Below are 27,556 nucleotides of genomic sequence, written 5' to 3'. Positions count from 1 at the left end.
GAGTGGAATAAACATGGCAGTGAAAATCATCTCAACCCCATTATAAAAATAAATTTCAAAAACAAAACACAAAAACAGCGAAATTCTTATACAATTTGTTCAGGGGCTCTGATGCAACTTGGATTGACCACATCTGCACCCACACCTGGATGAGACAAAAGGCTGGACACTTGGGGCTGAGAGGATTGGTGAGGCTGGGTGAGCAAATGTACACCTTTTATGCAATAATGCGTGCCACCCATGCCATGGTTCCCTACTCTCCAGGTTTAAGGGAATGTTAGTACAGTTAAATCATGCATGGGAAACCCACAGGAAGGGGCACCGTGTGATCGGGAAGATTTCTAAAACGCTCCTCATTTTTCCTCTTCTGGTGCTCGGGTTCGACATTCCATGTGCTTTACTCTCAATCTCCCAACTTGTGGAGTCAGTGGTTTTAATGTACTGTTTCACACAGTTTGCAACTTGTACGGAGGATGAAAGGGAAGAGGGGGAACCAATGAGAGCCAAGCTGTAGGCATTTGGACAGGCACATGTCACTCTAATTTCCCATCAGGAAGAAGAATTAACCAAAATCTCATCCTGCCGCCCCGGAACCAGAATAGGGTGCCAGAATCCAGCTCCAGCGAGTCCAGGGATACACGAGGGATGGATAGAATCGGCAAAGGAAATAATTCTATTACACTTCTTAAAATATCAGCATTACATGTTTCTTTCTCTCATGTCTTTATTCTTGATTCTTCTTCTTTCTTCTTTTTTTGTTTACAATCACAGGTTTATATATTGTAGTTGATTACATTACCAGGTACGTGGCCAAACAATCTTAGCACAATCAAACCTCAAATAGTCTATAAAGATTTTTTAAAACAAATGTCACCTAGTTTCTAGATGTCCTATAAAAATGTTTCCCCAAGTTCCCATTAATCACAGGATGTTTCTTAGTAACCAAGCCAAACAGTTATATGATTGTTTCAACTGCAAAAGTTGGAGCTACTTGTTCCTTTTTTTCTTCTTGCAAGAGCAACCTTTTACAATGGTTCCATGAAAATATTTACAATGTACATGCATGCTCTTTCTCGTTGTTTTCTTCAACTAAGACAGTGTTTTCTCCCTATCCTGGCAACCAATTCTGCTCTAGTCATTTGTTTTTCTATAATTAATCTTCCTTTATAATAGAACCATAAATTTCCTATGTTGTCATCAGGAACTCTGGCCCATGGCCATAACTCCATACTAGAGGGTGTTTTTCATAAAAACATCCCCTTAGTTCCAGGCTCTTAATTCTTTACCTATTTCTCCGGGGCTTTAGTGGGTACTTCCCATTCTGTGGTAGTTTCAGGAGGGGGAGTCCTAGAGGAATTTTTCTTTCACGTGGAGCAACATCCTCCCAAAATTGCCCTGTATGTAAATTTATCATCATAAAACATAACAACGGAGCTGTAGTCTACCTTCCTGACACGGCGCTGCCTTGCAGTTTTGCCTTCCATTGCTGATTACTTTGTCATGGTGCAATGGCTCCAGTATGTCTTCCGACATCTCCCCCTTTTTTATTTTTTAAAAGTGCACTATGTAGCTCCATGGAAAGTTGTTTGATGCTTTTAATCATTATTCTGACGATGACTGGAAGTAAAGATATCAAAATTAGTACAACCACTGCAATGATTCCTCCATTAATGAGCATTGAGAATAAGGTTTTATGTGACACAAATGCCTTAATACTTTCAAAAAAGTTTTGAGCAGACCGTGCCAGAGATAAATCTAAGTTTGTATTTCCTATGTCATGAATGTCTTGATGTAATTTAGTAAGGTCTAAACTAACAACTATTTGGTTCCAAACTCCCATAATATGAGTCTGAATTTGTTCCCAAGAATATAATGATTCATTCACTTTTAGAGGAGTAACACAAATCCATCTATATTTTTTATGACACCTCAAAGCTAATCTTACTTTGAGTGCTGTTAATTCCTGCCCTATGTGTAAAATTGCTTCTTCTAAGGCATCCACCTTTGCTTCTAACTTTCTGTCTATAACTTCCTGAGTAGCCAGAGCTAAAGATACATTTTTTGAAAGCTCATTTACATGTTGAGCTGTATGTACTTGTTGAGCTAAGGAACTTATTGAAAGAGAAAATGATGCTATTACAGCTATAAATGTAGATATTCCTAGAATTAAAGCTGCAACAAATCTCTTTGAACGTAATAAAACTTCAGTTTCATGCAAAACTTGTAAGCCATAATCATCATACCAGGCAGAGGATAATTTTACAGGCAACATAATGTATGGTGGTCATTTAAGAATCATTAAAACTTGTACATTCATAGAGGGATTTATACAACTTGTCAAAATACAATCATAGCAATGTGTCCAAAAAGTAGAATCAGAAGTATTATGATAAATATTTAGATCCACATATTTTCGGGCTACCAAGAATACATAAGGTGCTGACACACAAGCCTGCATAGAATAAATGTCCATATTTTTAGGTCTATGAAGAATAACTGGCGATGGTGCAGCAATAGCTTTCCAAAGCTGGGTCTGTGCATAATACATATTATCTTGAGCCATAGTTAGGATAGGAGGCACCCATGCCCCAGTGTGCCATCTATTAACATGCATAGAAGCAGGAATGAATGAATTATTCCAATCATAACATGCATGATGTTGTAAATAACATCTATAATCCTTAGATGGATCAGGATTACTCCAGTCATGCACATTTTTTTGTGGTGTCCTGTATGGGAATATCTATTCTTGAAGAATATATACAATAATTCCACGTAGGAAATCCTGTATTGGTATCTACAGCATCCCAGTTACTATCCAATTGGTCTTCCGGAGATTGTAATATAGATGATTGTACTCCTGTACGAATACCATAAGGAGGATTACAAGGAGGAAATTTTAAAGGATGAGAGGAAGGTTGATTATAAGTTGGATCTTCTCCGGGTGCTAGATAAATCAAAGACAAAAGAAGTCTCTTATTAGATTGACTCGAAGGAGAAGCAGTAAGCTGTCCTTTAAGAAAAACCGGTATACATCCATTCTTACGAGAGGCTACAGAATTATTAATTGATGGAAATATAAAACATATAGGATGGAACCCTGATTTTCCATGAAAAGTAAAATTATTATTTGTTTTAAATTTATTATATGGATAGGAGCTTATGGCTCCTGCCATTAACCTGGGCATAGTAGTAGACACTGGTATATCCTCATTATCCCAGGCTACAGTTTGTAAAATCGGTGGATCAAGGAGATAAGTCCAATAAGAATTACCCAAAGCATTTCCCCTAGTTACCTGGCAGGCCAATATGGCAAGCATAGCAACAAAAATATTTCCAGGTGTTAAGGTAACTCCCTGGTCTGTTACCACTTTCTCGGCGTCATCAGCAAGTCGTTTAATCTGACCCCAAGTTGGTGGATTCGAAGTTCTCGTAGAGATGGCTTGTCTCTTTTGAGGTCTCAGGCATGGACGCGGCAGACAAAGAATTGGTCTCTCTCCGATGTGAGGTTTTGTATCTGCTGCAGCAGCGGTTCTTTAGCTGATGGTGATTCATCAGCTGACGTCTCCGGCTGTGGTGGCTTGTGCCTGACTGGAAAGTGGTAAGGCGGGGGCGGAGGGCCCGACATGTCTGATGAGAAGGTCAGGCACCCACAACGGCGAGTCAGCGTCCTGTGGAAATACACAAGCATACCTTCTGCCGCTGGTTAGTAAAATATAAGGTCCTTTCCATTGACCAGTGAGCAGATCCTTCCATTTCACCCTAGGTTTAGGTTTATTAATATCAGGATTCCAATGCCTCATCATGGCAGTATTACCTTGTGAATCAGTATTCAAATTATTTAATACAAATAGTGCGTGTTGAAGAATGTGATGTGGAGAACTGTACTTGAATTCCCCTTGCTGTAATTTTGTAATTTGAACTTTTAAAGTATGATGGGCTCTTTCCACTATTGCTTGACCCTGAGGATTATAGGGGATTCCCGTAGAATGGGAAATATTAAATTTTTCACAAAAGTCTTTAAAAGCCTTTGAAACATAGGCAGGAGCATTATCAGTTTTTAGAGCTTTTGGAATGCCTAGAAAGGCAAAACAGAAAAATAAGTGTTGCATAACATCCTTAAAATCTTCTCCAGTTCCTGCTGAGACAAGAATTACATGAGAATAAGTATCCACTGAAACATGTACATAAGACAGCTTTCCAAAAGTTGGCACATGAGTTACATCCATTTGCCATAACACATTAGGTAATAATCCTCTGGGGTTGACCCCCATGGGCAAACTGGATGAATAAGTTGGACAATGTGGACAATTTTAAACTATAGATCTGGCTATCTCCTGAAGCAGTTGAAATTGATATCGCAGAGCTGCAGAATTTTGATGATGCAAATTATGTGAAGCTCGTGCCTCCTCAATACAAGGGAAAGCTACAATTCATGTTAAAATGTCAGCTTGGCAATTACCTTCACATATGCTTCCAGGCAAGTTAGAATGTGACCTTACATAACCGACATAATAAGGTAAAGAACGTGCCCAAACTTGTTTTTGTAAACAATTTAAAAGATCAAAAATTGTAGTTTTATGCTCTGGCAAGACTGCAGTTTCTATATGAGGAAATAGCTTAACCACATACTGTGAGTCTGAATATAAATTGAAAGTCTGGTTCTGCAGCTCAGCAAAAGCATGTATTATTGCAATTAATTCCGCTTATTGAGCAGAAGTTTCCTGAGTTTGAATTACGTTTGGAACATTATTAATAAGTAAAGCAGCTTTTCCATTAGATGATCCATCTATAAAAACTAAAGCTGCATCTTTTATTGGCTGATCAACATAGCATTTAGGAAATATAACTGGATGTGTAGCAAAAAATTGTAATAGCGGATGTTTTGGCAAATGAAACAGAATTTGTCCAGTATAAGAACTAAGAGCTATTTTCCAGTCTTCACCATTCTGTAATAAAATTTGTAGTTGGTCTTTATTATAAGGGATAATTATATTAGTTACATCTTTTCCAAACAATTCCTTACTTCTTTTTCTTCCTTTAGCTATTAAAGTTGCTGTTAACATAGGATAGGAACTAATTATTTTCTTTGAAGTAGCTGGTAAGTGGATCCATTCCAAAGGTCCTTCCTGCCAAAGTATACCCGTAGGTGTGACTGGAGTAGGCAAGATTAGCAAACACCATTCTTTTGTGTAATCTATTCTTTGTAAGAAGCAGTTGTTTAAAGCAGATTCAATAGACTGTAAAGCCTTTTCTGCTTCAGGAGTCATATTTCTAGATGAGGTGGGATCTGAATTTCCTTGTAATATGTTAAATAAAGGCTTCAATTCTGCTGTAGTTATTTTTAAATAAGGTCTAATCCAATTACTATCTCCCAATAGTTTTTGATAGTCATTTAATGTTCGTAAATTATCTTTCCGAAGTTGTAATGGTTGATGTGTCACAGTTTGTGTATGTATTATTCTCCCTAAGTAAGTCATAGGTGGTTCAGTTTGAATCTTTTCTGGAGCTATTTGGAGTCCATTTTTTTGTAATGCCTCTATTAAATGCTGTAAGGCTTCTTGTAAATATCCTCTATCTGAATGGGCCAACAATATATCATCCATATAGTGTATCATATATACTTCTGGATTATTAATTCTTATTTCTGTTATAGCCTTATCCACAAATTTTTGACATAAGGTTGGACTATTTTTCATTCCCTGAGGTAATACCTTCCATTGATATCTTTGATAAGGTTGTTTAAAGTTAGTAGAGGGTACACTAAAAGCAAATCTTTTTCTATCTTGAGGGTCCAAAGGAATAGTAAAAAAGCAATCTTATAAATCTATAATAATTATATTATAATTTATTGCAACAGCAACAGGAGAGGGCAATCCAGGCTGTAAAGCTCCCATATCTTCCATAGTATTATTAATTGCCCTTAGATCTGGTAAGAGTCTCCATTTTCTGTTCTCCACAATAGATATTGCCCACCTGAGAGACAGACTCGAGTCACTTGGACCCAATCATATGGTGTCATCCATCTGTTAGCAAGAGCATCTAGCAAAGTGAGTGTATAGGGAGCTAATGGTCCATAATCAGCATATGCAGCCTTTAATTCTTTGGGAATCTTACAAGGCAGAGGTTCCCATGTCACCCCATCATCAAAGGCTCCTTCAAATCCTACAGGGAAACAAGCAGCAAATTCTGGATCATCAGAGACCTGCATTCTTCTGGAATGCATCTTTGGCTTAACATTAAATGTATTTTTAATCATTTTGTTCATTGGAGGAGGTGGAGGTGGTCTCAAAGGCATCTCTTGTTTATAATCTGGTAATGTAGGATAACTAATTTTTGGCAAAGGTGTTTTTGTCTCAGAATTAATAACAGGAAAATCCAAAGGATTTGGCTCTCTATGATAAGCAGCAGCAGCCTCTTCCAGGTCTTTTTGGTCCTGAGGGGACAACTCATCATCATCATCACCTATTTTACATTTTTCAAATGTAGCTGCCAATACTTTCTTAGGAGGTGGTTTTGGAGGTATTAAAGGAGTACTTTCATCTGGAGTTCCCATGTAAGGTATTCTCTGTCTTTCTTGTACTGGATCTAAGGTATCTCTAATGAGATTCCATAGAGCAAAAGTATCTACAGGAACTTTTTCAGGACCATGAAGTGAATAATATGTTTTTAATTGATCCCCTACCTTAGCCCATGTATCCAAATTAACTGTACCTTCCTCTGGAAACCATGGACATTGTTCTTGAATAAAGTTTAAAAAGTTAGCTAATTGACTAGTAGTTACCTTAATACCTCTTCCAGATAACATATGCTTAATAATATCAATAAATAATTTTCTCTCTTTAGATTCCTTATGACCCATAGTTAACTTACCATTTATATTACTTATTAGATTATCCACCATTCACTTACCTTGCCTATACTCTGCAAGGGGGTCTGCAGCATCCTAGGTGGAAGCCTAGCTATCCCGAACTCACTCTATATACACTTACCCTTCAGGTCCCTGTTCGGGTGCCACTTGCCGGACTCCAGCTCCAGCGAGTCCAGGGATACCCGAGGGATGGATAGCATTGGTGAAGGAAATAATTCTACTACACTTCTTAAAGTATCAGCATTGCATGTTTCTTTCTCTCATGTCTTTATTCTTGATTCTTCTTCTTCATTCTTCTTTTTTTGTTTACAATCACAGGTTTATATATTGTAGTTGATTACATTACCAGGTACGTGGCCAAACAATCTTAGCACAATCAAACCTCAAATAGTCTATAAAGATTTTTTAAAACAAATATCACCTAGTTTCTAGATGTCCTATTAAAATATTTCCCCAAGTTCCCATTAATCACAGGATTTTTCTTAGTAACCAAGCCAAACAGTTATATGATTGTTTCAACTGCAAAAGTTGGAGCTACTTGTTCCTTTTTTTCTTCTTGCAAGGGCAACCTTTTACAATGGTTCCATGAAAATATTTACAATGTACATGCATGCTCTTTCTCGTTGTTTTCTTCAACTGAGACAGTGTTTTCTCCCTATCCTGGCAACCAATTCTGCTCTAGTCATTTGTTTTTCTATAATTAATCTTCCTTTATAATAGAACCATAAATTTCCTATGTTGTCATCAGGAACTCTGGCCCATGGCCATAACTCCATACTAGAGGGTGTTTTTCATAAAAACATCCCCTTAGTTCCAAGCTCTTAATTCTTTACCTATTTCCCCGGGGTTTAGGTGGGTACTTCCCATTCTATGTTAGTTTCAGGAGGGGAGTCCTAGAGGAATTTTTCTTTCACGTGGAGCAACATCCCCCAAAAATTGCCCCTGTATGTAAATTTATCATCATAAAACATAACAACGGAGCTGTAGTCCACCTTCCTGGCACGGCGCTGCCTTGCAGATTTCCCTTCCGTTGCTGATTACTTTGTCATGGTGCAATGGCACCAGGATGGCTTCCGACAATAGGGCTTGAAGCAATCCTGTGGTTTTGTGGCCAGCTCACAAAAATGTATGTTGACAAATGGACCTCAAGTGAACAACAATTCAGAAACATGCAGAGTTATAAAGGACAACTATCATCCAAAAATCTGTTGAGGGAAGGGAACCAGGAGGCCTTGAAAGCGAGGAAGAATTCCAGGAAACAGACTTCAAGAGGTAGATTGGAATGGCCTTTAAAGCACATGAAAATCGGCAGAGTTTACAAAATGATGCACTCGGCCAAAGAGGGCGTATGCGTGTTTTCCGGAACATATTGAGGAAAAGACGCATACCCAATTTGTGGCCAACAAAGCAAGCGGGCAATGCAAATACACACTAAAAAGAAGTTTCACTTCCCAGCGATCAAAAGGGACATCCGAAATATTGTAAAAACCACAAAAGTAGGACAGGCCATGGAGAACAGGGAACTTTCTTATGCAGATGGGAGGGAGGAAAATTGCCAGCAGCCACTCCAGAAAAGTGCATGTTGTTTCCCAAAAGCAACTAAACAACTCAGCTACAGAGCCTTGGGCACTTTCACTCATGGACATATACCTTGAGAAACCTGAAAATCAACAAGACACAGCCACCACAAAGTTAAGGGCTGCTCTGTTTACAAGCACCTGGACTTCAGAACATGTCAAATATCGTAAATATCTCAGACAAAAATGGATAAAGAAGTTGTGGTACTTTCATACGATGCAATATCCCTCAGCCATGAAATCAATGTCATAAGGCCAGTAGCAGCATAATGGGTGGATTTAGGTATGATGATTCTAAGTGAAATAAGTCACACAGAAATAGAAACTTATCATAAGATATCACTTATGAAGGGAATGTAAAAAGGCTACACATGAACTAAATTAGAAAACAGAACAGAGTCTCACATTTACAAAACACACCTGTGCCTGCTCAAGGGGAAAGGTGAGGTGGGGTGATGCATAAATCCAGAGTTTGATATCAGCACAGGTATCATTCCATAAACCAAATATGTAATAGACAAGACCTACTCCTTGCTCAGTGAACTGGACTCAACAACCCCTATTCCGTGCAGAGGAATATATCTGACTAGAAAGAATCTAAAAACTTATGTACTGATATGTCTCTGTAAGGGAATCAAGTATGCCTAGAGCGCATAAACACGGCACTGAAAATCAGCTCAACCCCATTATAAAAATAAATTTCAAAAACAAATTACGAAAACAGTGAACTTCTTACACAATTAGTTCAGGGGCTCTGATGCAACCAGGATTGACCCCATCTACAGCCACACCTGGATGAGACAAAAGGCTCAACACTTGGGGCTGAGAGGATTGGTGAGGTTGGGTGAGCAAATGTACACCTTGAAAGCAATAATGTGTGCCACCGATGCCATGGGTCCCTACTCTCCAGGTTTAAGGGAATGTTAGTACAGTTAAATCATGCATGGGAAACATACAGGATGGGACACCGTGTGATCGGGAAAGATTTCTAAAACGCTCCTCATTTTTCCTCTCCTGGTGCTAGGGTTTGACATTCCATGTGCTTTACTCTCAATCTCCAAACATGGGGAGTCAGTGCCTTTAACCCCCTTTTTCTCACAGTTTGCAACTTGTGCGGAGGATGAAAGGGAAGGGGGGAACCAATGAGAGCCAAGCTGTAGGTATTAGGACGGGCACAGGTCACTCTAATTTCCCGTCAGGAAGAACAATTAACCAAAGTCTCACCCTTCCGCCCCAGAACCAGAATACGGCCTGAAGCGATCCGGCGGTTTTGCGGCCAGCTCACAAAATGTGTGTTGACAAATGGAGCTCAGAGGAACAACAATTCAGAAACTTGCAGAGTTATAAAGCACAACCATCATCCAAAAATCTGTTGAGGGAAGGCAAGCAGGAGGACTTCAAAGCGAGGCAGAATTCCAGGTAACAGGCTTCAAGAGGTAGATTGGAATCGCCTTTAAAACACATGAAAATCGGCAGAACTTTCACAATGATGCACTTGGCCAAAGAGGGTGTATGCGTGTTTTCCAGAACATATTGAGGAAAAAACGCATACACACTTCGTGGACAAGCAAGCAAGCGGGTAATGCAAATACACAATAAAATGAAGTCTCACTTCCCACCGGTCAAAAGGGACATCCGAAAAAATTGTAAATCCAGAAAAGCAGGACAGGCCGTGGAGAACAGAGAGCCTTCTTATTCATATGGGAGGGAGGAAAATTGCCAGCAGCCACTCCGGAGAAGTGCACGGTGTTTCCCAAAAACAAGTAAACAACTCAGCTACACAGCCTAGGGCACTTTCACTCATGGACGTATACCTTGGGCAACCTGAAAATCAACAAGACACAGCCACCCCAAAGTTAAGGGATGTTCTGTTTACAAGCACCGCCACTTCAGAACACCTCAAATATCACAGGAAAGACAAAAATGGATAAAGAAGTTTTGGTACTTTCGTACGATGGAATATGCCTCAGCCATGAAATCAATGTCATAAGGCCAGTAGCAGCATAATGGGTGGATTTAGGTACGATGATTCTAGGTGAAATAAGTCACACAGAAAAAGTAACTTATCATAAGATATCACTTATGAAGGGAATGTAAAAAGTCTACACGTGAACTAAATTAGAAAACAGAACAGAGTCTCACACTTAGAGAACACTGCTATGCCTGCTAAAGGGGAAAAGTGAGGTGGGGTGATAAATAACACCAGAGTTTGATAATAACACACGTACCATTCCATAAACCAAATATGTAATAGACAAGACTTACTCCTTGCTCAGGGAACTGGACACAACACCCCCTATTCCGTGCAGAGGAATATATCTGACTAGTAAGAATCTTAAAACCTATGTACTGATATGTCTCAGTAAGGGAATCAAGTGTGCCTAGAGCGGCATAAACACGGCAGTGAAAATCAGCTCATCTCCATTTTAAAAATAAATTTCAAATACAAAACACAAATACAGCGAACTTCTTACACAATTTGTTCAGGGTCTCTGATGCAACCTGGATTGACCCCATCTACACCCACACCTGGATGAGACAAAAGGCTGCACACTTAGGGCTGAGAGGATTGGTGAGGTTGGGTGAGCAAATGTACACCTTGAAAGCAATAATGCCTGCCAACCATGCCATGGGTCCCTACTCTCCAGGTTTAAGGGAATGTTAGTACAGTTAAATCATGCATGGGTAACCCACAGGATGGGAAACCGGGTGACCGGGAAAGATTTCTAAAACGCTCCTCATTTTTCCTCTCTTGGTGCTCGGGTTCAACATTCCATGTGCTTTACTCTCAATCTCCCAACTTGGGGAGTAGGTGCCTTTAATCTCCTGTTTCGCGCAGTTTGCATCTTGTGCTGAGGATTCAAGCGAAGAAGGGGAACCAATGAGAGTCAAGCTGTAGGCATTTGGAAGGGCACATGTCACTGTAATTTCCCATCAGGAAGAATTAACCAAAGTCTCAGCCTGCCACCCCGGATCCAGAATACGGCCTGAAGCAATCCTGCAATTTTGTCGCTAGCTCACAAAAAAAGTGTGTTGACAAAATGAGCTCAGGGGCACAACAATTCAGAAATTTGCAGAGTTTAAAGGACAAGTATCATCCAAAAATCTGTTGAGGGAAGGCAACCAGGAGGACTTGAAAGCGAGACAGAATTCCAGGAAACAGGCTTCAAGAGGTAGATAGGAATCACATTTAAAGCACATGAAAATCGGCAGAACTTCCACAGTGATGCACTTGGCCAAAGAGGGTGTATGCCTGTTTTCCGGAACTTATTGAGGAAAAAACGCATACACACTTTGTGGCCAACCAAGCAAGTGGGCAATGCAAATACAAACTACAATGAAGTCTCACTTCCCACCGGTCAAAAGGGACATCTGAAAAAATTGTAAAAACCAGAAAAGCAGGACAGCCCATGGAGAACAGGGAGCCTGCATATGCAGATGGGAGGGAGGAAAACTGCCAGCAGCCACTCCGGAGAAGTGCATGGTGTTTCCCAAAAACAACTAAAAAACTCAGCTACAGAGCCTAGGGCACTTTCACTCATGGACGTATACCTTGGGAAACCTGAAAATCAGCAAGATACAGCCACCCCAAAGTTAGAGCTGCTCTGTTTACAAGCACCTCGACTTCAGAACACCTCATATATCACTGGAAAAACAAAAATGGATAAAGAAGTTGTGGTACTTTCGTACGATGGAATATGCCTCAGCCATTAAATCAATGTCATAAGGCCAGTAGCAGCGTAATGGGTGGATTTAGGTATGATGATTCTAAGTGAAATAAGTCACACAGAAAAAGTAACTTATCATAAGATATCACTTATGAAGGGAATGTAAAAAGGCTACACATGAACTGAGTTAGAAAACAAAACAGAGTCTCACATTTAGAAAACACTCCTATGCCTGCTGAAGGGGAAAGGTGAGGTGGGGTGATGCATAAAACCAGAGTTTGATATTAGCACAGGTACCGTTCCATAAACTAAATAAGTAATAGACAAGACCTACTCCTTGCTCAGGGAACTGGACTCAACACACCCTATTCCGCGCAGAGGAATATATCTGGGTAGTAACAATCTTAAAACCTATGTACTGATATGTCTCCGTAAGGGAATCAATTGTGCCTAGAGTGGCATAAACACGGCAGTGAAAATCATCTCAACCCCATTATAAAGATAAATTTCAAAAACAAAACACAAAAACAGCGAATTTCTTACACAATTCGTTAAGGGGCTCTGATGCAACCTGGATTCACACCATCTACACCCAAACCTGGATGAGACAAAAGGCTGGACACATGGGGCTGAGAGGATTGGTGAGGTTGGGTGAGCAAATGTACACCTTTAAAGCAATAATGCGTGCCACCCATGCCATGGGTCTCTAGTCTCCAGGTTTAAGGGAATTTTAGTACAGTTAAATCATGCATGGGAAACCCACAGGATGGGACACCGTGTGATCGGGAAAGATTTCTAAAACGCTCCTCATTTTTCCTCTCCTGGTGCTCGGCTTCGACATTCCCGCTGCTTTACTCTCAATCTCCAAACTTGGGGAGTCAGTGCATTTAACCTCCTGTTTTGCACAGTTTGAAACTTGTGCGGATGACTAAAGTAAAGAGGGGGAACCAATGAGAGCCAATTGTAGGCAGTTGGAAGGGCACATGTCACTCTAATTTCCCGTAAGGAAGAAGAATTAAGCAAACGATCAGACTGCCGCCCAGGATCCAGAATACGGCCTGAAGCAATCTTGCGGTTTTGCGGCCAGCTCACCATAATGTGTGTTGAACAATGGAGCTCAGGGGAACAACAATTCAGAAACTTGCAGAGTTAAAAAGGACAACTATCATCCAAAAATCTGTTGAGGGAAGGCAACCAGGAGGACTTGAAAGCGAGGGAGAATTCCAGGAGCCAGGCTTCAAGAGTTAGATTGTAATCACCTTTAAAGCACAGGAAAATCGGCAGAACTTCCACAATGATTCACTTGGCCAAAGAGGGCGTATGCGTGTTTTCCAGAACATATTGAGGGAAAGACGCATACACACTTTATGGCCAACCAAGCAAGCGGGCAATGCAAATACACATTAAAATGTAGTCTCTCTTCCCACAGGTCAAAAGGGACATCCGAAAAAATTGTAAAAACCAGAAAAGCAGGAAAGGCCGAGGAGAACAGGGAGCCTTCTTATGCAGATGGGAGGGAGGAAAATTGCCAGCAGCCACTCCGGAGAAGTGCACGGTGTTTCCCAAAAACAACTAAACAACTCAGCTACAGAGCCAGGGCACTTTCACTCATGGACGTATACCTGGGGAAACCTGAAAATCAACAAGACACAGCCACCCCAAAGTTAAGGGCTGCTCTGTTTACAAGCACCTCGACTTCAGAACACCTCATATATCGCCGGATAGACAAAAATGGATAAAGAAGTTGTGGTACTTTCGTACGATGGAATATCCCTCAGCCATAAAATCAATGTCATAAGGCCAGTAGCAGCATCATGCGTGGATTTAGGTACGACGATTCAAAGTGTAATAAGTCACACAGAAAAAGAAACTTATCATAAGATATCACTTATGAAGGGAATGTAAAAAGGCTACACATGAACTAAATTAGAAAACAGAACAGAGTCTCACATTTAGAAAACACTCCTATGCCTGCTCATTGGGAAAGGTGAGGTGGGGTGATGCATAAAACCAGAGTTTGATATTAGCACACGTACCGTTCTATAAACCAAATATGTAATAGACAAGACCTACACCTTGCTCAGTGAACTGGACTCAACACCTCCTATTCCGCGCAGAGGAATATATCTGTGTAGTAACAATCTTAAAACCTATGTACTGATATGTCTCCTTAAGGGAATCAAGTGTGCCTAGAGTGGCATATACACGGCAGTGAAAATCATCTCAACCCCATTATAAAAATAAATTTGAAAAACAAAACACAAAAACAGCGAAATTCTTACACAATTCGTTCAGGGGCTCTGATGCAACCTGGATTGACCCCATCTACACCCACACCTGGATGAGACAAAAGGCTGGACCCTTGGGGCTGAGAGGATTGGTGAGGTTGAGTGAGAAAATGTACACATTTAAAGCAATAATGCATGCCCCCATGCCATGGGTCCCTACTCTCCAGTTTTAAGGGAATGTTAGTACAGTTAAATCATGCATGGGAAAACCTCAGGATGGGACACTGCGTGATCGGGAAAGATTTCTAAAACACTCCTCATTTTTCCTCTCCTGGTGCTCGGGTTCGACATTCCAGGCGCTTTACTCTCAATCTCCCAACTTGGGGAGTCAGTGCTTTTAACCTCCTGTTTCGTGCAGTTTGCATCTTGTGCGGAGGATGAAAGGGAATGGGGGAACCAATGAGAGCCAAGCTGTAGGCATTTGAATGGGCACATGCCACTCTAATTTCCCGTCAGGAAGAATTAACCAATGTCTCAGCCTCTCGCCCCGGAACCAGAATACGGCCTGAAGCAATCCTGCAATTTTGCAGCTAGCTCATAAAACTTTGTGTTGACAAATGGAGCTCAGGGGCAAAACAACTCAGAAAGATGCAGAGTTTTAAAGGACAAGTATCATCCAAAAATCTGTTGAGGGAAGGCAACCAGGAGGACTTGAAAGCCAGCTAGAATTCCAGGAAACAGGCTTCAAGAGGTAGATAGGAATCGCATTTAAAGCACATGAAAATCGGCAGAATTTCCACAATGATGCACTTGGCCAAAGAGGGCGTATGCCTGTTTTCCGGAACATATTGAGGAAAAAACGCATACACACTTTGTGGCCAACCAAGCAAGCGGGCAATGCAAATACACACTACAATGAAGTCTCACTTCCCACTGGTCAAAAGAGACATCCGAAAAAATTGTAAATACCAGAAAAGCAAGACAGACCATGGAGAACACAGAGCTTTCATATGCAGATGGGAGTGTGTAAAACTGACAGCAGCCACTCTGGAGAAGTGCATGGTGTTTCCCAAAAACAACTAAAAAACTCAGCTACAGAGCCTAGGGCACTTTCACTCATGGACGTATACCTTGGGAAACCTGAAAATCAGCAAGATACAGCCACCCAAAAGTTAAGGGCTGCTCTGTTTACAAGCACCTCGACTTCAGAACACCTCATATATCGCCGGAAAAACAAAAATGGATAAAGAAGTTGTCGTAATTTCGTACGATGGAATAGCCCTCAGCCATGAAATCAATGTCATAAGGCCAGTAGCAGCATAATGGGTGGATTTAGGTATGATGATTCTAAGTGAAATAAGTCACAAAGAAAAAGAAACTTATCATAAGATATCACTTATGAAGGGAATGTAAAAATGCTACACATGAACTGAGTTAGAAAACAAAACAGAGTCTCACATTTAGAAAACACTCCTATGCCTGCTGAAGGGGAAAGGTGAGGTGGGGTGATGCATAAAACCAGAGTTTGATATTAGCACATGTACCGTTCCTTAAACCAAATAAGTAATAGACAAGAACTACTCCATGCTCAGTGAACTGGACATAACACCCCCTATCCACGCAGAGGAATATATCTGAGTAGTAAGAATCTTAAAACCTATGTACTGATATGTCTCCCTAAGGGAATCAAGTATGCCTAGAGCGGCATAAACCCGGCAGTGAAAATCATCTCAAACCCATTATAAAAATAAATTTGAAAAACAAAACACAAAAACAGCGAACTTCTTACACAATTCGTTCAGGGGCTCTGATGCCACCTGGATTGACCCCATCTACACACACACCTGGATGAGACAAAAGACTGGTCACTTGGGGCTGAGAGGATTGGTGAATTTGGGTGAGCAAATGTACACCTTTAAAGCAAAAAGGCATGCTACCCATGCCATGGGTCCCTACTCTCCAGGTTTAAGGGAATGTTAGTACAGTTAAATCATGCATGGGAAACCCACAGGATGTGGCACCGCGTGATCGGGAAGATTTCTAAAACGCTCCTCATTTTTCCTCTCCTGGTGCTCAGGTTCGACATTCCCGCCACTTTACTCTCAATCTCCCAACTTGGGGAGTCAGTGCATTTAACCTCCTGTTTTGCACAGTTTGAAACTTGTGCGGATGATTACAGGAAAGAGGGGGAACCAATGAGAGCCAAGATGTAGGCAGTTGGATGGGCACATGTCACTCTAATTTCCCGTAAGGAAGAAAAATTAAGCAAAGGATCAGACTGCTGCTCCGGAACCAGAATACGGCCTGAAGCAATCCTGCTGTTTTGCGGCCAGCTCACCATAATGTGTGTTGACAAAAGGAGCTCAGGAGAACAACAATTCAGAAACTTGCAGAGTTAAAAAGGACAACTATCATCCAAAAATCTGTTGAGGGAAGGCAACCAGGAGGACTTGAAAGCGAGGGAGAATTCCAGGAGCCAGGCTTCAAGAGTTAGGTTGTAATCGCCTTTAAAGCACAGGAAAATCGGCAGAATTTCCACAATGATTCACTTGGCCAAAGAGGGCGTATGCGTGTTTTCCAGAACATATTGAGGGAAAGACGCATACACACTTTATGGCCAACCAAGCAAGCGGGCAAAGCAAATACACACTAAAAAGTAGTCTCTCTTCCCACAGGTCAAAAGGGACATCCGAAAAAATTGTAAAAACCAGAAAAGCAGGAAAGGCCGAGGAGAACAGGGAGCCTTCTTATGCAGATGGGAGGGAGGAAAATTGCCAGCAGCCACTCCGGAGAAGTGCACGGTGTTTCCCAAAAACAACTAAACAACTCAGCTACAGAGCCAGGGCACTTTCACTCATGGACGTATACCTGGGGAAACCTGAAAATCAACAAGACACAGCCACCCCAAAGTTAAGGGCTGCTCTGTTTACAAGCACCTCGACTTCAGAACACCTCATATATCGCCGGATAGACAAAAATGGATAAAGAAGTTGTGGTACTTTCGTACGATGGAATATCCCTCAGCCATGAAATCAATGTCATAAGGCCAGTAGCAGCATCATGCGTGGATTTAGGTACGACGATTCAAAGTGTAATAAGTCACACAGAAAAAGAAACTTATCACAAGATATCACTTATGAAGGGAATGTAAAAAGGCTACACATGAACTAAATTAGAAAACAGAAGAGAGTCTCACATTTAGAAAACACTCCTATGCCTTCTTATTGGGAAAGGTGAGGTGGGGTGATGCATAAAACCAGAGTTTGATATTAGCACAGGTACCGTTCTTTAAACCAAATATGTAATAGACAAGACCTACACCTTGTTCAGTGAACTGGACTCAACACCTCCTATTCCACACAGAGGAATATATCTGAGTAGTAACATTCTTAAAACCTATGTACTGATATGTCTCCCTAAGGGAATCAAGTGTGCCTAGAGCGGCATAAACACGGCAGTGAAAATCATCTCAAACCCATTATAAAAATAAATTTGAAAAACAAAACACAAAAACAGCGAAATTCTTACACAATTCGTTCAGGGGCTCTGATGGAACCTGGATTGACCCCATCTACACCCACACCTGGATGAGAAAAAAGACTGGTCACTGGGGTCTGAGAGGATTGGTGAGGTTGGGTGAGCAAATGTACACATTTAAAGCAATAAGGCATGCCACCCATGCCATGGGTCTCTACTTTCCAGGTTTAAGGGACTGTTAGTACAGTTAATCATGCATATTAAACCCACAGGATGGGGCACCGTGTGATCGGGAAGATTTCTAAAACGCTCCTCATTTTTCCTCTCCTGGTGCTCGGGTTTGACATTCCAGGCGCTTTACTCTCAATCTCCCAACTTGGGGAGTCAGTGCTTTTAACCTATTGTTTCGCACATTTTGCAGCTTGTGCGGAGGATGAAAGGGAAGAGGAGGAACCAATGAGAGCCAAGCTGTAGGCATTTGAATGGGCACATGTCACTCTAATTTCCCTTCAGGAAGAAGAATTAACCAAAGTCTCAGCCTGCCGCCCCGAAACCAGAATATGGCCTGAAGCAATCCTGCGGTGTTGCGGCCAGCTCACAAAAATGTGTGTTGACAAATGGAGATCAGGGGAACAACAATTCAGAAACTTGCAGAGGTATAAAGGACAACTATCATCCAAAAATCTGTTGAGGGAAGGCAACCAGGACGAATTGAAAGCCAGGCAGAATTCCAGGAAACAGGCTTCAAGAGGTAGATTGTAATCGCCTTTAAAGCACAGGAAAATCGGCAGAACTTCCATAATGATGCACTTGGCCAAAGAGGGCGTATGCGTGTTTCCTGAACATGTTGAGGAAAAAAAGCATACACACTTTGTGGACAAGCAAGCAAGCGGGCAATGCAAATACACACTAAAATGAAGTCTCACTTCCCACCGGTCAAAAGGGACATCCGAAAAAATTGTAAAAACCAGAAAAGCAGGACAGGCCGTGGAGAACAGGGAGCCTTCTTATGCAGATGGGAGGGAGGAAAATTGCCAGCCGCCACTCCGGAGAAGTGCATGGTGTTTCCCAAAATCAAGTAAACAACTCAGCTACACAGCCTAGGGCACTTTCACTCTTGGACGTATACCTTTGGAAACCTGAAAATCAACAAGACACAGCCACCCCAAACTTAAGGGCTGCTCTGTTTACAAGCACCTCGACTTCAGAACACCTCAAATATTGCAGGAAAGACAAAAATGGATAAAGAAGTTGTGGTACTTTCATACGAAGGAATATCCCTCAGCCATGAAATCAATGTCATAAGGCGAGTAGTTGCATAATGGGAGGATTTAGGTACGATTATTTTAAGTGAAATAAGTCACACAGAAAAAGAAACTTATCATAATATATCACTTATGAAGGGAATGTAAAAAGGATACACATGAAGTGAGTTAGAAAACAAAAGAGAGTCTCACATTTAGAAAACACGTCTATGCCTGCTCAAGGGGAAAGGTGAGGTGGGGAGATGCATAAAACCAGAGTTTGATATTAGCACATGTACCGTTCCATAAACCGTATATGTAATAGTCAAGACGTAGTCTTGCTCAGTGAACTGGACTCGACACCAACAATTACGCGTAGAGGAATATATCTGACTAGTAAGAATCTTAAAACCTATGTACTGATATGTCTCCGTAAGGGAATCAAGTGTGCCTAGAGTGGCATATACACGGCAGTGAAAATCATCTCAACACCATTATAAAAATAAATTTGAGAAAAAAAACACAAAAACAGCGAATTTCTTACACAATTCGTTCAGAGGCTCTGATGCAACCTGGATTAACCCCATCTACACCCACACCTGGGTCAGACAAAAGGCTGGACACTTGTGGCTGAGAGGATTGGTGAGGTTGGGTGAGCAAATGTACACCTTTAAAGCAATAAGGCGTGCCACCCATGCCATGGGTCCCTACTCTCCATGTTTAATGGAATATTAGTACAGTTAAAGCATGCAATGGAAACCCACAGGATAGGACACCGTGTGATCGGGAAGATTTCTAAAACGCTCCACTTTTTTCCTCTCCTGGTGCTCAGATTCGACTTTCCAGGCGCTTTACTCTCAATCTCCCAACTTGGGGAGTCAGTGCCTTTAACCTCCTGTTTCACAGTTTGCAACTTGTGCAGAGGATGAAAGGTAAGAGGAGGAACCAATGAGAGCCAAGCTGTAGGCATTTGGATGGGCACATGTCACTTTAATTTCCCGTCAGGAAGAAGAATTAACCAAAGTCTCAGCCTGCCGCCCTGGAACCAGAATATGGCCTGAAGCAATCCTGTGGTTTTCCGGCCAGCTCACAAAAATGTGTGTTGACAAATGGATCTCAGGGGCACAACAATTCAGAAACTTGCAGAGTTATAAAGGACAACTATCATCCAAAAATCTGTTGAGGGAAGGCAACCAGGTGGAATTGAAAGCCAGGTAGAATTCCAGGAAACAGGCTTCAAGAGGTAGGTTGGAATCGCCTTTAAAGCACATGAAAATCGGCAGAACTTCCACAATGATGCACTTGGCCAAAGAGGGCGTATGCGTGTTTTCCAGAACATATTGAGGAAAAAGCGCATACACACTTTTTGGACTAAGAAGCAAGCAGGCAATGCAAATTCACACTAAAACGAAGTCTCACTTCCCACCGGTCAAAAGGGACATCTGAAAAAATTGTAAAAACCAGAAAAGCAGGACAGGCCGTGGAGAACAGGGAGCCTTCTTATGCAGATGGGAGGGAGGAAAATTGCCAGCAACCACTCTGGAGAAGTGCATGGTGTTTCCCAAAAACAACTAAATATCTCGGGTACGGAGCTTTGGGCACTTTCACTCATGGACGTATACCTTGGGAAAACTGAATATCAACAAGACACTGTCACCCCAAAGTTAAGGGATGCTCTGTTTACAAGCACCTCAACTTCAGAGCACCTAAAAATATTGCAGGAAAGACAAAAATGGATAAAAAAGTTGTGGTACTTTCGTACGATAGAATATCCCTCAGTCATGAAATGAATGTCATAAGGCCAGTATCAGCATAATGGCTGGATTTAGGTACGATGATTCTAAGTGAAATAAGTCACACAGAAAAAGAAACTTATCATAAGATATCACTTATGAAGGGAATGTAAAAAGGCTACACATGAAATAATTAGAAAACAGTACAGAGTCTCACATTTAGAAAACTCTCCTATGCCTGCTCAAGGGGAAAGGTAAGGTGGGGAGATGCCTAAAACCAGAGTTTGATATTAGCACACGTACCGTTCCATAACCCATATATGTAATAGAAAAGACCTACTCCTTCCTCAGTGAACTGGACTCGACACACCCTATTCCATGCAGAGGAATATATCTGAGTAGTAAGAATCTTAAAACCTATTTACTGATATGTCTCCGTAAGGGAATCAAGTGTGCCTAGAGCGGCATAAACACGGCAGTGAAAATCATCTCAACCCAATTATAAAAATAAATTTGAAAAACAAAACACAAAAACAGCGAAATTCTTACACCATTCATTCAGGTGATCTGATGCAAACTGGATTGACCGCATCTACACCCACACCTGCATGAGACAAAAGGCTGGACACTTGGGGCTGAGAGGATTGTTGAGGCTCAGAGAACAAATGAAAAACTTGAAAGCAATAGTGCGTGCCAAAAATTCCATGGGTCCCTACTCTCCAGGTTTAAGGGAATTTTAGTACAGTTAAATCATGCATGGGAAACCCAAAGGATGGGACACCGTGTGATCGGGAAAGATTTCTAAAACACTCCTCATTTTTCCTCTCCTGGTGCTTGGATTCGACATTCCAGGTGCTTTACTCTCAATCTCCCAACTTGAGGAGTCAGTGCCTTTAACCTCCTGTTTCGCACAGTTTGCAAATTGTGCGGAGGATGAAAGGGAAGAGGGGGAACAAATGAGAGCCAAGCTGTAGGCATTTGGACGGGCACATGTCACTCTAATTTCCCGTTAGGAAGAAAAATTAACCAAAGTCTCAGCCTTCCGCACCGCAACCAGAATACGGCCTGAAGCAATCCTGTCGTTTTGCGGCCAGCTCACAAAAATGTGTGTTGACAAATGGAGCTCAGGGGCACAACAATTCAGAAATTTGCAGCGTTATAAAGCATAACTATCATCCAACAATTTGTTGAGGCAAGGCAACCAGGAGGACTTCAAAGTGAGGCAGCTTCACGCAACGACCAGCAATCTGCAGTGCTGGACACCCTATGCCAAACAACTAGCAATACAGGAACACAACCCCACCCATTAACAGTGAGGCTGCCTAAAGTCATAATAAGGCCACAGATACCCCAAAATACACAATCAGACGTGTACCTGCCCACCAGAAAGACAAGATTCTGCCTCATTCACCAGAGCACAGGCACTAGTCCCCTCCATCAGAAAGGCTACACAACTCACTGAACAAACCTTAGCCACTGGGGACAGCCAACAAAAACAATGGAAACTACGAACTTTCAGCCTGCAAAAAGGAGACCCCAAACACAGTAAGATAAGCAAAATGAGAAGACAGAAAAACACACAGCAGGTGAAGGAGCAAGATAAAAACCCACCAGACCTAACAAATGAAGATGAAATAGGCAGTCTACCTGAAAAAGAATTCAGAATAATGATAGTAAAGATGATCCAAAATTTTGGAAATAGAATAGACACAATGCAAGAAACATTTTACAAGGATCTAGAAGAACTAAAGATGAATCAAGTAACGATGAGCAACACAATAAATGAGATTAAAAATTCTCTAGATGGGATCAATAGCAGAATAACTGAGGCAGAAGAACGGATAAGTGATGTGGAAGATAAACTAGTGGAAATAACTGCTGCAGGGCACAATAAACAAAAACCAATGAAAATACATGAGGACAGTCTCAGAGACCTCTGGGACAACATTAAATGCACCAACATTCCAATTATAGGGGTTCCAGAAGAAGAAGAGAAAAAGAAAGGGAATGAGAAGATATTTGAAGAGATTATAGTTGAAAACTTCCCTAATATGAGAAAGGAAATAGTTAATCAAATCCAGAAGGCACAGAGAGTCCCATACAGAATAAATCCAAGGAGAAATACGCCAAGACACATATTAATCAAACGGTCAAAAATTAAAAACAAAGAAAACATACTAAGAGCAGCAAGGGACAAACAACAAATAGCACAGAAGGGAATCCCCATCAGGTTAACAGCTGATCTTTCAACAGGAACACTACAAGCCAGAAGGGAGTGGGATGACTTATTTAAAGTGATGAAGGAGAAGAACCTGCAACCAAGATTACTCTACCCAGCAAAGATCTCATTCAGATTTGATGGAGAAATTAAAATCTTTACAGACAAGCAAAAGCTGAGAGAGTTTAGCACCACCATACCAGCTTTACAACAAATGTTAAAGGAACTTCTCTAGGCAAGAAACACAACAGAAGGAAAATACCTACAACAGTGAACAAAAAACAATTAAGAAAATGGTGGTGCATTCAACCTGCCTTGAAACCAGGATCTCCTGATGAAGATTCCTATTTGAAGATGAGTAAGACAGCATTCAACTTCAAAATCTTAGAAAGGTCTTGGAAATTTCCCTTTGATAGCTAGAGGGAATCTCTGTCACAGGACAGACTAATATGACTAGAAATTAAACCTTGCCCCATAGGGTTAAAAAAACTCATCACTAAGAGAAATTCTTGAGCTTATCTTACAGAACTGCAGATAAGGAAGCAGGTTGTTAAAAATCACCTCCTCTTACAACGTGACAAAATTGACTGAAACCAGTTGGAAAGAGAATGGCAGATTTGAGTCTGTGGAAAAAAACTTGCTTGTCCAATGCATGACCTTTTGACATCACAGCCCACATTTCCCCCACATGTTTCATACCAGCTCTCTAGCAATTTGCACATGCTAGCCATGAAGAAGTATGAAGCGCTACACATAAGAATCCATCACTCCCTTAAACTTTGTAACCCACCACTTTTTCACCCTTTCTTATCCAAAACTTGAACCTGTAGATATCAACCTCACCTTGCTGTTGGGAAGACAGATTTGAGCCTTGCCCACTGCCTCATTGCAATAAAGCTTTTCTCAAAAGCTGGTGCCATAACATTGGCTTCTATGTGCATCAGGCATCAAGCCCTTTGCTCAGGCATCAAGTCCTTTGCTCCATAACAGAAGTATCTGCCCTTCCAGAGGAGGGAAAAGCTGAGATGGAAGACCAGGGATAGAGTGGGGGAGTGTCCTTAGGAGTCTGTGCCCTTCTCTCCAGGATACCCCTTCAGGGTGTTTTCATTCTGGACAAGCGGAGCTGGACAGGAGTCTCCTCAGTTCCACCTCCTGGAGCTTCCATTGTTCTGCTTCCCATGCTCCCTTCTGCCCTCAGTGCTGACTCCAACCTCCCAGAATCCCCAGTACTGCTCCCTCTAGAGGCTGTGGGCCCTAAGTGTCTACCTCTGTCCCAGACCCCAACTTGTCTCCGTTCTTGACGTTTCCTCTCCCTGCCACCCACTTCCCAGAGCATGACTCCAGCTACAAAAGGCTGATCACTCAGACCATCAAAGCTTGCCCCTTCCAGTTGCAACTTCAAGGTGGCCTCTGAGTGGCCGTGCCCATGGGTGGGGACAGGCAGCTCTGGCTTTGTTTTTCCCCTGTCCTTTTCACTCTCGCCGTCCTTTTAGTCCTGTTGTCTCTATTTTCTTCCCTAGAAATTCTCCATTTTTATCCATTTCAAGATGCTTTTAAAATGTGTTTGTTCCATGTGTTTATGGAAAGGGGGGATTGAGGTCCCAGAATGGACCTCTTCCCTCCTCATGTCCTTCTAGGAAAGCACTTCCACTTGGGAACTGGGCTCTTCCCCTATCAAGAAATTATGCACATCCTTTGTAAGAGTGAGAGTGGAAGTAGGGGCCCTGAGGGGGTGGGGAGTATGCAAATGAAGAGGGAGCAACTTTGCGGGATTTTTTATATTTTAATTTTAGTTATTAATTTTTATTTATCTATTTAATTTATTTTGAAATATAGTTGATTAACAATGTTGCATTAGATTCAGTTGTACATATACATGTATGTATTCTTTTTCAAATTCTTTTCCTTTTAAGTTGTTACAGAATATTGAGCAGAATTCACTGTGTTATACAGTAGGTCCTTGTTGGTTATCTATTTTAAATATAGTAGTGTGTATATGTCAAGCCCAAACTCCCAATTTACCCCTCCCCCTTTGGTAACCATAACTTTGTTTTCTAAGTCTGGGACTCTGTTTCTGTTTTGTAAATAAGTTCATTTGCATCCATTTTTTTTAAGATTCTGCATATGAGCAATATCCTATGATATTTGTCATTCTCTGTCTGACTTATTTCACTTACTATGATGATCTCCTGTTCCATCCATGTTGCTGCAAATGGAATTGTTTCGATTTTTTAATGGCTGAGTAATATTCCATTGTATATATGTACCACATCTTTATCCATTTATCTGTCAAGGGACATTTAGGTTGCTTCCATGTCTTGGCTATTGTAAACAGCATTGCAATGAACATTGGGTTGCATGTATTCTTTTGAACCATGCTTTTCTCAGGATATATGCCCAGGAGTGGTTTTGTTGGTTCATATGGTAGCTCTACTTTTAGTTTTTTAAGGAACTTTCTCCATAGTGGCTGTAACAATGTATATTCCCACGAAGAGCATAGGGAGGGTTTCCTTTTCTCCGTACCCTCTCCAGCATGTATTTTTTGTAGACATTTTGATGATGCCGATTTCGATTGGTTTGATGATATGTCTCATTACAGTTTTGATTTACATTTATCTAATAATTAGAAATGTTGAACATCTTTTCATGTGCCTCTGGGCACATATTTCTTCTTGGAGAAATGTCTATTTAGGTCTTCTGCCCATTTTTTGATTGAGTTGTTTGTTTTTTGATGTGAGCTACATTAGCTGTTTGATCAATGGAACAGGATAAAAAGCCCAGAAATAAAATCAAGAACCTGTGGTCAATTAATCTACAACAAAGGAGGCAAGACTATACAATAGAGAAAAGACAGTCTCTTCAATGAATGGTGCTGGCAAAACTGGACAGATATATGTAAAAGAATGAAACTAGAACATTATTTAACACCATATACAAAAATGAACTCCAAATCGATTAGAGACCTAAATGTAAGACCTGATACTATAAACCTCTTAGAGGAAAACTTAGGCAGAACACTTTTTGACATAAATCACAGCAATATCTCTTTTGATCCATCTCCCAGAGTAAAGGAAATAAAAACAAAAATAAACAAATGGGACCTAATTAAACTCAAAAGCATTTGTACAGCAAAGGAAACCATAAACAAAATGAAAAGACAACCCACAGAATGGGAGAAAATACTTGCAAATGATGTGACCGACAAAAGAGTAATCTCCAAAATTTACAAATCATTTGCGGGATTGATGCCTCTCCCAGTCCTGCCTAGTGATGCACCAGGGGAACCCAGTGGTCTCCCAGATCAGGGAGGAGGCAGATAGAAAGGACCCCAAGCCCCGAGCCTCCAGCCCCCTCCTCCTGTTCAGACCCAGGCTTGAGGTGGGGGTATGACTCTGTACTATATGGCACCCTGTCAGCTCCTTCAGTTCCTTCTGTCTCCCAGTTCCTCTGTCTTGCATCTCCTTTCATGCTACTGTTGTGGCCTAAGGCAGACCATCCCAAAATGTGCCACAAAGGCATATTGATTATTTGGAATTAAAGTTACTTGAGAAACAGCCTGTGGGTGGTTAAAAAACCACCCCGACACCCCCTTTCCTCCTGAAAGCAGGAGATAAATCACCCAAGTGAAAGTATCTACCCTGTACCAGGAGGATTGAAAGCATCCGTATCACCAGAGTTAAGGAATTCTAGACTATGAAAGATGTACAAACAAACTTTGTTACTTCTTCAGTGGTCTGTTACCCCAAACACCAGCCCCTTTGTTTTGTTAAATCTTCACAAATTGTTTGTCTAAAATGATCCATAAACAAACAGCCTATTTTGGTCCCTTTGGTCCACTCATAGAGTGGAGTCCCATTTCTATGAAACCTCTGTGCCTATGAATTAAATGGTTTTTTTCTCCTGTTAATCTATCTTGTGGCAATTCAATTGTTATAACTAATCAAAAGAACCCAAAAGGGGCAGGAGGAAAATTTCCCCATCCTGATACTCCCTTTGATTTCTTTCTGGCTCATTTTGGCCCCCTTCTTTCTTGAAAAATTCAACCCTTCCTCTCTTGGATTTTCCACGGCCAGAGAAACAGGTATGCTCCAGTTTTAATAACTAACTCCTAGAAGCAGCTCCTGTCCACAGCACCCCCTGACCTGATCCCTTGAGTCAGGCTCATTTGGGACTCCAGAAGGTTGGACCTTGGACTTATGACTCAGAGCATAAGTCAATGAGAGCTCAGAGTCAGAGACCTGCTCCAGGGTCACACCAAGAGACTGTCCTTCTCCCTCATCCTGTGATGACCCAAGAGCCTGTCCTCTCTGTCTGAAACCCCTTAGGTCCTCACTTCTGGGGGTGGGGCCACAAGGACCCTCTGGAGAGGCTAGCATGGGAGGTGGAGCCACCTATTCCCAAGTCCCCTTCCTCTCTGCAGATGCGGATCTTGGAGCAGTTCCTGGGCACACCAAGTCCTTTAAAGTTTAGGAATGAATGGGTTCCACTCTTCCCAACCCTCACCCCCATAGCTACTTAAAAGACTACTTCAAATGTGGAG

Source organism: Hyperoodon ampullatus (genome assembly GCF_949752795.1).
Source record: "Hyperoodon ampullatus genome assembly, chromosome: 4".
In the NCBI taxonomy this organism is placed as follows: domain Eukaryota; kingdom Metazoa; phylum Chordata; class Mammalia; order Artiodactyla; family Ziphiidae; genus Hyperoodon; species Hyperoodon ampullatus.
This window is presented reverse-complemented; position numbering follows the sequence as displayed.